Source organism: Hylobates moloch, unplaced genomic scaffold (assembly GCF_009828535.3).
Source record: "Hylobates moloch isolate HMO894 unplaced genomic scaffold, HMol_V3 SCAFFOLD_511, whole genome shotgun sequence".
In the NCBI taxonomy this organism is placed as follows: domain Eukaryota; kingdom Metazoa; phylum Chordata; class Mammalia; order Primates; family Hylobatidae; genus Hylobates; species Hylobates moloch.
The window spans coordinates 4,971-17,259 of record NW_026652786.1 but is presented as its reverse complement, the minus strand read 5'-3'; the positions used below and the strand labels follow the sequence as shown (position 1 = coordinate 17,259).

The 12,289-nt window shown below is 43.1% G+C and overlaps 1 pseudogene; it reads right to left on the bottom strand.

Annotated features, from left to right (window-relative positions):
* Positions 1-407: 407 nt before the first annotated feature.
* Positions 408-2,670, bottom strand: LOC116464370 (defensin beta 4A-like; annotated as a pseudogene).
* Between the last annotated feature and the right edge of the window lie 9,619 nt (positions 2,671-12,289).

Genomic DNA, 12,289 nt, shown 5'->3' with positions numbered 1-12,289 from the left:
TGAGGGAAGTTGTCTTTGAGTTGGGCTGGCTTTTTTTACGGAAGGTGTGGAGCAGTTGAGGGCATGCAAGGAGAGGATTCAGGAGGAACAAAGCACCCATTCTAGGAAAATGCCAGGAATAACTGGGGAAGGTCAAGGGACACAACTGGAACAGATGCCTGTGACCCTGGAAAGCACTCCAAGCCCCACTGTGGTGTCCCTGATCACTGCACTGATCTGAAGAGCAGAGGACATTCCCAGGATGTCAGATTGGCCTGCCCAAACCAACACCACGAAATGGCCACAATTCCTAGAATCTAGATTCTGTGTCTTTGAACACCGTAGTTTAATTTGGTTTACATGTTGCATGTCTCTGCTGAGGGAGCCCTTTCTGAATCCACATCAGCCACAGCAGCTTCTTGGCCTCCTCATGTCTTTTTGCAGCATTTTGTTCCAGGGAGACCACAGGTGCTGATTTATTTATACCTTCTAGGGCAAAAGACTGGATGACATATGGCACCACTCCTAATGCAGGTAACAGGATTCCTTATATCACCAAAAACACACAAAAAGAGCAAACAGCGTGTTAGAACTCAAAACCCATGTTGGAAAGACACAAACCCTGTGTCATTATCGCCTTGAGTAAATCCGCAGCGGGCTTCTTTCCCAAGCCTGGGCTTTTCCATCGTGATAATGAGATGTGAGTTCATCATTTGGATCTAAGTTTCTGACATGGAAACTGGCACTGCTGTGGTTTGGGGGATGCTTATTTTTGTAAAACCTGAATGTGAAAGACCCTGATCTCTCCTGAGTAACCGGGGCCTCCAGGTGGGGTCTGGTAGGAGCTTCTCAAGGATCCCTCATGAATTGAAGCTCCACCGCAAGTAGATAGCCTAAAAGGCACTCTACCTCCATTTTAACACATAGGCCAGTAACTTTTGCTTTCCAAATCATTTAGTCTGTTAAGTATTTGAACTGAGATGGAATAAAATCATGAAACTCACTGGGCTGGAACTGTCTAATGTGAACTTAACACGGAGCAACTTACAATGGAAAACCACAATTAACTGTAGTAATAAGCTTTTGAAATGGCTTGTTTCTTACATCTAAGTCCGCGTCCTAACGTTACCCTTCTTTTTTTGTTCTTTCCTCCCTCCCTCCTTCCATCTTCCCTCCCTCCATTCCTTCCTCCCTCCCTCCCTCCCTCCCTTCCTTCCTTCCTTCCTTCCTTCCTTCCTTCCTTCCTTCCTTCCTTCCTTTTTTCCTGGTACTCTCCTACGTGCTGGAAAATATCAAGGACTCTGGTGCCTCTCAGAGCCCCATGGTTCCCTTGTAACCCAGGATTCTTAAACAAAATTGATAAAATGAGGCTTTTACAATATAGCATCTATCTCATCAGTTACTTTAGGTTTCAGTCTCAGATTTTCTTTTTCCCTCTCTCTGCATCCTTCCCTTCCACTCTCCCTCTTTTATCCTTTCTTGCTTTGTTTTTTTCCATAATATCAAGGAGAAAATGAAGGTTAGGCATCCAGGTTTAAAAGTTGCTTTCCATGGGCCGTCCCTGTCCTGTGAACCTGCAGTGGCCTCGTGGCAGGGACTGTTCTCAGGGCCTCTGACAGGAAAAGTCCTAGGGGCAGAGTGTCTGCAGCAGTAGTTCCCACAGTATAGGCTGGGGCTTATGATTTTCTGGTATCCTCTAGGTTGCAATATCTACCCCTTAAATATAAAAATTTAGAAAGTGACATTCTGTACTTCTTTCTTTGAATAAAATAACATTTCTGACTTTTATTTTTAAAAAGTCACCTAACAGGTTTCAACCATAGTCTTAGCAGTCACAGAGTGGAAAGCAGTGAGGAGATGAGGTTTACAAGCTACTGGGCCCCTTCATATTGGCCTAAAAGAGAGAGTGGGGTGTCCACTGGGTTCTCAAACTCCTTCTATATTGAACCAATGCTTGGTTAAATTAAGTAAGATACATGGTCTACTCAGTCTAAAAGTGTGCGTAGAAGAAAGAGAAAAAGAAAGAAAGACCAGCTCTGGGGGAGAGAGGGAGAGAGAGAGATTGTGAAAACAGAGAGAGGGAAACAGAGAAAGAGGCAGGAGAGAGTGGGGAGAGAGAGAGAGGCAGGAGAGAGAGATAGAGAGGGGACAGGAGCGAGAGAGGGAGAGCAAGGGTCAAGGCAGAGAGAGAGAGGCAGGAGAGAGATAGAGGAGGGAGAGAGAGGCAGGAGAGAGAGATATAGGAGAGAGAGTCATGAGGGAGAGAGGTAGGAGAGAGAGAAGAGAGAGAGAGAGGCAGGAGAAAGAGAAATAGAGAAAGAGTGAGGGACAGGAGAGAGAGAGAGAAAGGTAGGAGAGAGACAGAGGAGGGAGAGAAAGGCAGGCAGGAGAGAGGGGCAGGAGAGAGAGAGCGAGGGGCAGGAGAGAGAAAGATGGAGGGAGAGAGACAGAGGCAGGAGAGAGAGAGAGGCAGGAGAGGTAGAGGAGTGAGAGAGAGGCAGGAGAGAGATAGAGATAGAGGAGGGAAGGAGAGAGAAAGAGAGGGAAGGTTAGGGGAAATTAGAGAGGATATGGACAGCCTCTACCCCATTCTTTCGTTTTTCCAACCCTCCTATTTCCCTGGCCCATCTCACCTGGAAGAGGCATCAGGAATATGAAGGGGAATGAAAAGAGGAGATACAGGACCCTCATGGCTGATGGCTGGGAGCTTCACCAGGAGCTGAGTCTGGGGAGGACATCAAGCCTTCTACCTTATAAAGGTCCTGGCCCCTGGTCACCGGGTAGAGTTCAGAACTGGTATTGGCTGCAAGGCTCATTACAGAGATTAGAATTCAACCACTTACCTGGTGAGTCAGAGAATGGTCCTCAAAGAGCAATGCACATGCAGGAGATCTTATGCAAATCTTGACTCAGGAAACCCCAGAAAATCCCTTCCTCCTGTTCTTGGGACCAGAAAATTCCTCTTATCTTGCGTCATTTAAAATCCAGTGTATAAACGGGGTGAGGGGCTGGGCCTGTCTCACAGGGAAACAAACTCAAACTCAGGGCCTATAACCTGCCACTCACCTGCCACCCACTGTGTGGGACATCTTGTTTTTCCTGAGTATCTGGGGACAGTCTCAGGCCAAATTGAGAGCTCTTTCCATCTAATTCTATCCATTGCTGGGATATTCAGCTCCTGGGGATGATACAGGGCTGGCTCAAACCCAGGAACCCTGGAGGGGCTCAGGGCTTCTGGCAGCACCAGGAGCATGGTGGGCCCCATCCCTGCAGTAGATCTGAGCTGGTGAAATTTACACAAAAGATCCTCCGAAACTCCCCATCTTCCCCACGGGACAGAGATGAGGCAGATGGGTGCCCGCTTCCTTCCTCTGAGAAGGAGAATGGGAGGGTGGGATTGTGACTACATGTGTCCCCTAAGTGTCCACCCAGGCCCAGGCCAGGATGTGGCCTACGGCCCATACTTGAGTTCCTTCAGCTCACACCGTCACTCAGGGAACGTCAGCTCCATAGGACTTCAGGGCTTTGCGAGCCAGGGCTTTCCCTGCTTTCCACAGATGTCAGCGCAAAGGGAGCTCACTGCTGTTGGGGTTTGGTGGAGAAGCACGGACTGGGGCTGCAAAGCCTCCAAGTGGTCTCCCTGTCAGTGATGGGTCTCTCAGGACCCTGTCCTTCCTCTGTAACCCAGAGAAGTCATTGGCTGTCATAAACAATGAATAGAGCCCCAAGCCAGGTGCTCAGGGGCCAGGCTTTTCTCAGGAAAATAAGAGCCCTTTATCCTGGTTCCTCCCTCTTTGGATCTAAGGGCAGTTTGAGAGACAAGCAGGCCTCGTGTCCACGTCTGTGATGTCTCGGAGATGCAGCAGTGACAGAGCAATGGGGACAATGAGACTTTCCTCGTGACCTGCCTGACGTCTTCATTTAAAATGCCAGGTTATGAAGAACTCTTGTTCTTGGCAGGCCAGAAGTGGATTTAAAGGAAGCTGGTGAGGACATTGCATGGCCAAATCCTCAATGATTTTTTTCATAAAAGGGAGTGTCTGATGGGGTATGCAAAGAGAGGGCTAGGTCAGGTGCCATCAGAACTGCTAAACGAACATACACTCAGGGCTGCAGCTCAGTCGCCAGAGAGTCATTCCCTTTGTCAGGACTTTGTTTCCCTGTGTGTTGAGCAAGCTGGATTTGAGGGGCAGACTCATTCATTCCTGACACTGAGGTGATTTCCTCCTGGTGAAGAACACATACAAAGAAACGGAATGTGAAATAAAGCCTTTATGTGCTTTGTCTAAATTAATAATCATGTTTTCAAAATACATATGTCTCTGTCACCTCTAGAAAGAGGCAGACATCGTGACGCTTCACCTACTTATCTCAGCATGGGTCTCTTACAAATGAAGGAGAATTCTCACACCAATCACGGTACCATTTACACAAATTAACAAGAATAACTCCCTGGCCTGAATGGACAGGAGCCATAGGTGCTCAGGAAGCAAAGTGTCAGTAAATTATTGCAAAACTAAAGTGTGTCCATGGACACTGAAATTGTTCCAAGGATAGCTTCGTGGCTGTTGAGTTTTCTGGGTACATGTTCAATCCAGATTCACACATCGAATTAGGTTATCACGCCTCTTTCTTTGTTGAGTAAATATACTTAAGGAAATGCCAAGGTACATGGCAAGGGGTCTTACTGGAGTTACTACATGACTCTTACATGTAAATAAGAGTTTGAGTTAAGAGAGTGGTTCCCATCTTTTTCATGTGTGGCGTCACTCCTGATTGAGACCTTCTTAACATGATTATTATAAAAGTAATACACTCACATTTAAAAAGTCACCCATAGAAGAGAGGGAATTTTTCCTACACACCTGTTCCAATCCCAGGAACCACCGATAGCATTGTGGTTTTATACTTGTCCTCTCTAGCTCTCAGTACATTTGTGAGGCCTTGTTAGAGAAGGAGGTGAAATTGATCTGAAATAGCAAAGTCACTGTGAAATGCAGCACCTCTGTGTCCCTGGGGAAGAAGCCACCAAGGCTTAGGTAACATGGGCCTGGTTGCTCAAGGATAGCTGGGCTGACTCTTTCCATGAAGATCCCTATGGTTGCAGCTGCTTCTTTTTTCCTGGCACAGCCCAGTGTGACCTCTTTCTTCACAGCCATGTTTGTCCTGGTCATAAAGTTTGTCTGATAAAGTCCACCAGAGTATCACTTCTGTCTTTCAAAGGTACAGATACGATCTTGCTTCAGCAAGGAAGACCATCCACCAGCACAGACATGAGGTTCTTCCCAAAAACTCAAAACGTAGCTATTATAGGATTTGAGGGCATGCCAAGCTTAGGTAAAATCTAATTTAATTCATTTTTATGAGCTCAAAACAAAGCCATGTAAAAGGGGAACCATCAAGCCTGACTGAGAGACTCACGGCCTGTTTTTAATGGAATGTGAGACCCATGCTGTGTCCCCAAACCTCTTTCCTGTAACTGAGGAGGAACTTTCAGGCTGTTTCTTTGTGGCAAAATGGTTCAGCTCCCCAGGCGAGAGTGGGAAGCCTCATTCCTGTAGATAGGCTCCCAGAAAGCAAAGTCTCTCCTATTTGTGATTTTAGAAAACAAAGTTTCTCAGCACTAAGTCCTCAGTGTTAAGTAACAGAAGCAGTTGTATTCATTTTTATTTCTGTGGAATGGCCAGCTTCTTGGGCGCCAGGGCAGAGCAGTCCCATAGGGACCTGCTTTCAGAGGGCTGGGGCCTGGTGTAAGAAAGCCATCCTATCGACATTCTGAATAATTTTTTATTTGAACCTATGTTTTGTAAGTGCAGTCCTGTGAGACAGTGGAGCCTGTGCACGGGCAGAATGGATACACTGGGACACAAGGTGGACAGGAACAGGCCTTGAGGCACCACGGGCACATGACTGGAGATAGCTGGTCTAGCTGCCCTTAGCACGCACATCCCTGGAGCAGCCCAGACACCTGGGGGCTGGGACGGGAGGTGGCAGGGGCAGCAGCTGCAGTGTTCTCAGCCCTGGGGTCAAAAGAGGGTCTCTGTGTTGGGGTGGCACCGACACCTCTGGGCCTGTTCATCCCCAAAGTCACTCTTGGAGCTTCTGCACAAATATTAACCTCCTTGCCTGAGCACTGGGACGGGAACCGTAGATGCTCAGGCAGCAAACTATCAGTAAATTATTGCAAGATAAAATGTGCATACGGACATTGCAATAAAGTAGGCCAGGGAGTTAAAGTTCCTCAGAGAGTTTAGAATTCTTCAAGGAGTTATCATGGCCTCAAAAATGGAAATTAAATGTATAAAGATAATCATGTTCAACAGAGAAGAGTGCTACTTTTATATAAACTTTCAGATGAATCAAAACTTAACAAGGAGGGCAATTTTTAAATAGTTTTTCTTCTTGTTATTAAAGATACAGAAATGGAATGCATAAGCAGGCATTTTCAATAAACTACAAATTATGATGCCACTTTGGGTCTGGCGTAGGCCTCTGCAAATTACAGGAATTATATGAAGAGGCGTCAAAATTCCATTGGATAAGTTCACATTTAAAATTCAGTTCAAACTTATATGAAAATGGTTTGTTTAAACCATTTTAAAAGAATCCATTTTATGGTGGCTCACCCCTGCAATCCCAGCACTTTGGGAGGCCGAGGAGGGCAAATCACGTGAGTTCAGGAGTTCGAGACCAGCATGGACAACATGGCAAAACCCCGTCTCTACTAAAATACAAAAATTAGCCGGGTGTGGTGGCACATGCCTGTGATTCCAGCTAGTCAGGAGGCTGAGGCAGGAGAATCGCTTGAGCCTGGGAGGCAGAGGTTGCAGTAAGCCAAGATTGAGCCACTGCACTGCAGCCTGGGAGATAGAGGGAGATTCCATCTCAAACAAACAAACAAAAACAAAGAAACAAACCAAAAATTGTAAAAGAATCACTAGCTCCAGATATACTAAAATTTGTTCGTATGTCAAAATAATTCATCCTATATTGTCACAGCTTAGAAAATATTCCAGAAACATTTGCTTCAGCAGAGTCTTCTCAAAAGAAAAAATGAAGTTGCAGCAGGTATAAAGTTTGATGATCAAACAAATTAATTGACAGACCAGTGGGCCAGAAAAATTGTGTGATTCACCCACATATCCCATTAGTAAGACATTATTATTTATTATAATCATGACACTCACTTTGTGGGGAGATTTGTATGACTCTGTCATTACTCCTGTACAACTACTATCTCTATTACATTTTTAAAATAATGGAAAATATTGGCTTGAGAAAGCTGAATATCCTCCTGCCTTTCATGACACTTTCTTCTGCTGCTCTTTGAACAAGGCGCCCTGCATTTCCATTTTGCACTGAGCCTTGGGAATTTTGCAGCCAGCCCTGCCGTGGCCCTTTTTATACAAAGTTATCTCATTTAATCCCCAGAAACAAACCTGCCAGGGGGGTATTACCCAAGCTTACAGAGGCAGGTCCTGGGGCCAAGAAAGGTTAGAGGACATGTTCAAGGTCACCTGGCTACTAAGTGACAGCGATGCAATTTGAAATAAAATCCCTCTCTCTTCAAAGCCCATGTTCCTAACCACCGCCAAATGGTGTCCTGATAACCTCCCCTCTTCCTCTTCCTACAACCCCAAAGCTAGAGTAATGCTCTGTCTAAGGCCAGAGTCCATGGAGCTACTGTCATTCTCACCCATCTTCTGAGCTGAGTGGTGAGTTGAGAGCCTGGCCTGGCCTTGCAGGAGGTGAGGGAATGAGCTTGCAGTTACTGCCACCTCGTGGCGGCTCGTCTATATGACCCTAAAACGCAGATCTAATCTCAGTTCCTGCCTACCTGAAGCCTAGGTGTGCACCTGAGACTTCTTGTCATTTCTTTGCCCCTTAATGAACCTATTGAGAGTTCTCACAATTGTATGGATCCTCTCAAGGAATCAGCTTTTATTTATTTATTTTTAATGCTTTTTTGTGTTCAGTTTCTTTTTATTCACTTTTTCTTTTTCTCTTTTTTTTTCTTTTTCTTATTTACTTTGGGTTAAGTTTGTTCCCTTTTCCCTTACCGTTTCTTACAGTGGAACCTTAAATTGTCTATTTGTGAGCTTTTCTGCTTTCTATCATAATAGCATTTAATTATAAATTTGTCTCCAAGAGCCACTTTAGTGGTACTTCCGCAAATTTGGGTATGTTATGGTTTCATTTTCTATCAGTTCAACATATTTTCTAACGTATCTTGTGATTTCTCCTTTGACCATTTAGAAACATGTTCATTGATGTCCCAATATATGGAGATTTTTCCAGATGACTTTCTGTATTGATAGCTTTGTAAATTCCACTGTAGATAGACACTGTCTTTTGTTTAATTTTAAACTATGTTGATTTTTGAGACGTTTCATAGGTCAGTATGAGCTCTATTGGGTAATATTTTAATGCATTCTGCTGTTATTTGATAGAATGTTGTATAAATCTCAAATAGGTTGTGCTGGATGATAGTGTTGTTCAAGTTGTCTCTACCTTTACTAATATTTTGTCTGCTTTAAAAAAATCTATTATAGGAAGAGAAGTGTTGATTTGTCTAATTGTAATCTTAATTTGTCTATTTCTTTAATGTCTATTGATTTTTCTTTAAGAATTTCAAAATTCTGTTATTAGGTACACACTGATTTAAAATTAATGTCTGTTCTTGGTGATGTAACCACTTTATCACTAGGAAAAATATCTCTCCGTTTTACTGATAATACCCCTTGCTCTAAAGTCTACCCTAATTTATGTCAATGAGCCAATATAGCCAATCCTATTTTCTTTATAGTAATGTTTTCATACTATGTCTCTTTCCATCCTTTTATTTTTACTCTAAGTTTGATCTTACAGTTTATATATAAAGTGGGTTTTTATAGACACCATGTAGTTGGGTCTTGTTTTTTACTTAACTGTCAATCTCTCTAAGGAGCTTCTAGAATGTTCACAGCACTTTCTTTTCATCATGTGGAATTACATTTCTAACTGACATCTTCCCTTTCTGCCAAAAAAATCATTTTTGCATTTTATAGTACGAACTTGGTGATGAAGAATTCTCCTAGCTTTTATTGTTGTTACTGGAAAATGCCTTTACTTATTATTTGATTATATGTTTACCCTTTTTTTAGAAATATACTTTTGCTGGGACGGATTTCTAAGATAACTTTTTTTTCTTTCGGCAGTTGAAGATATCACTTATGGTTTGTTCTTCTGTAAGTCGTATGTCTCCTTTTAGGCTGCTTTTTAGTTTTATTTTTGTTTTTGAGACGGAGTCTCTCTCTGTTGCTCAGGCTGGAATGCAATAGGGTGATCTTGGCTCACTGCCATCTCCACCTCCTGGGTTCAAGAGATTCTCCTGCCTCAGCCTCTTGAGTAGCTAGGATTATAGGTGCGTGCCACCATGCCTGACTAATTTTTGTATTATTTCTTAGTAGAGACAGGGTTTCACCATGTTAGCCAGGCTGGTCTCAAACTCCTGACCTCAGGTGATCCGCTCGCCTTGGCCTCCCAAAATGCTGGGATTACAGGCATAAGCCACTGTGCCCGATCTGAGACTGCTTTTAAAATTTTCTTTTTATTACTGATTTAGAATAATTTGATTATGATATGTTTTATGTGGTTTTCTTCATGTTTGTTCAGCTTGAATGTCTTTGTGTGGTAAATTTGTGTGTTTATAGACTCACCAAATTTGGAAAACAATAGGCCATTCCTTCCTTAGCTCTATCCTCTCTCCCAAAACTTTTTTTTTTTTATTCGAGACAGAGTCTTGTTCTGTCGCCCAGGCTGGAGTGCAGTGGCGTGATCTCGGCTCACTGCAACCTCTGCCTCCCTGGTTTAATAGATTCTCCTGCTTCAGCCTCCAGAGTAGCTGGGATTACAGGTGCATGCCACACACCCAGCTAATTTTTGTATTTTTAGTAGAGATGGGGTTTCACCATATTGGCCAGGCTGGTCTTGAACTCCTGACCTTGTGATCCACCCTCCTCAGCCTCTCAAAGTGCTGGGATTACAGGCTTGAGCCACCGCGCCTGGCTGTCTAAACACACATAGTTGCTAGATTGATTGCTGTTTCTGCACAGGTCGCTGCTTATTATTTTCTAGCCTTTTTCTCCTCTCTTTGCGTTATTTCTTCACTCATTTGTAGTAATACAAACTCGGGTTTACTGATCTTTATTTTGGAATATATGCCACAATCCAATTCATAGTATCTTTTACTCAGATGTTTATTTTTAATCTCTGGAAATTCCATTTGTTTCTTTATATCTCTCACTCATCATGAACAGTTTTTCTCTTCAACCTTGGACACATTTATAACATTTATAATAGCTCATTTATATCTTTTTTTGCTGATCCTAGTGTCCTTGTCATTTTTGGATCTGTTTTTACTGAATGATTTTTCTCTTGGTTATGACCATATTTTCCTGCATAGCAGCTAATTTTTTACTGGATTCGGTGAGTTATAAAGGACAAATTGTTGAGTGATAGATTTCGTTGTTTTTCCTTGAAGAATGTTAGCCTTTATTCTATCCCACATTTAAATTTCTTATAGATCAGTCTGGTCCTTTCAAGAATGGTTTAGAAAAAAATTTGTTAGAGTAGTTGCAGAACAATTTAATCTAGAGTCAAATAGCACCACTACTAATGTGTTAGTTGCCCAAGGACTCTGCAGTCTCTGCACTTTGCTGGTGGGAATGAAAACATTTCCAGACTTTAGTGCTCCTCAAATTGTTATCCAATCCCTTTTGGGTGTTTTTGTTTGCCTCTGGCCTTGTGAAGTCTTACCACAAGGGTGCTCACATGAAAACACAGCCCAGGACTGAAGATTTACCATGTGTCCCTGCCCCTACTGCCAACACTTGAGGGCCTTGCTTCCTTCTAGGTACCCTCTCTCTGCTATTCTGCCCTGGAAGTGGGAGTGTCTTGTGCTTCGGGAAGTTTGATTTCAGTCTCTTCAATGCCTCAGGATTGCTGGACTACGTTTGAGTCTTCCTCTGTGTGCTGTGGTCTGGACCCTGCTGCTGTAGTGAGCTGGGGGCAATCAAAAGTCTTACTTCATTGGTCTGTTGCACTGCTTATTATCCAATGTCTGAACACAGCTGTCATACCTCTTGACAGGTTCCCTTTTGTCTACTGTCAGAAAGAGATTCCCATAGCAGTGAATCCATTTTGGATGGAAAGTGAGGAGCAGTCTCATCTTTTTGGGTCCTTGAGCCTTTCTTCCTAACAGCCTTGTTGTATTGTCTTTTCTCCATACATAGCGCCACGACTGGGGTCTGGTGTCAGGTTTGAAGGACCACGCACTCCATCTGCTGGAATCCTTCCACATCAACGTTGAGAGAGTACTAGATAGTTAAACTGCAGTACCTCCAAATCATTTGAATGATTAAAGATACTTCAATCAAATCATTTTAATGTACTTCAATTCAATAAATACTTGTTGAGCAGCCTTCCTGCTCAGGGCACTTTACAAGCAGTCCAGGAAGAATTAAGACAAACTCCTTGCTTTTAAGGCTCACAAAATCTAATATGGAGATTGGCAATATGTCACTGTACACGATGTAAAAACCAAGCAAGGGCTGTAGATGGAGGACTCAAGTCAGAACACTGTGGTGAATCAGAGGAAAGACTGTAAGCATTTGGGAAATCACCTGTGTTTTTAAGATGGAAATAGAATGTGAGACCAACCCTGAAGGACAGGTTAAAGTTTAAAGATGAAGTTAGAGGAGTGAGGCAGACATAAGGTCAACCAGAGCAGAGGCATGGGTGAGAGAAAGCAAAGTGAATATCTGAGGTAGAGCCAGTTTCCTTATTTCTCTGAAGACAAAGTTTTTGGAAGGAACTGGGATAACCCCTGAGGGATGCATGAAAACCTTAGAGATATATTTGGTGGAGAGATGCCATTTGGGGTAGAGGGACTGAAAAGGCCCAAGGCTTGGGTGACATGAAAGCAAAGGGCATATTTCAAGAGAGTGAAGAGTCCAACTTCACTGGGGCATAACGTTCACAAAGGAGAAATAGAACCTGGTAACCCTTAGATAATATGGTCAGGCTCCCTTATAGATTTCTCCAGAGATTCTACTTTCTTTGAATGAAAGGTGAGTCCTTAAGACTTTCTAAGTTGGCTGTTTGGAAACAACTACCAAAATAACCAGATTAAAAAAAAAATCAAGCTTCTAGTTTTTTTTGAAAAAAAAATTTAATTTGATTTTACTTTTATAAACTTTTAAGAAGGCATTTCCACACTTTACAACAATCTCATCATGTTTCAGGGTTTTTATTTCTTTCTTCAGCAGCA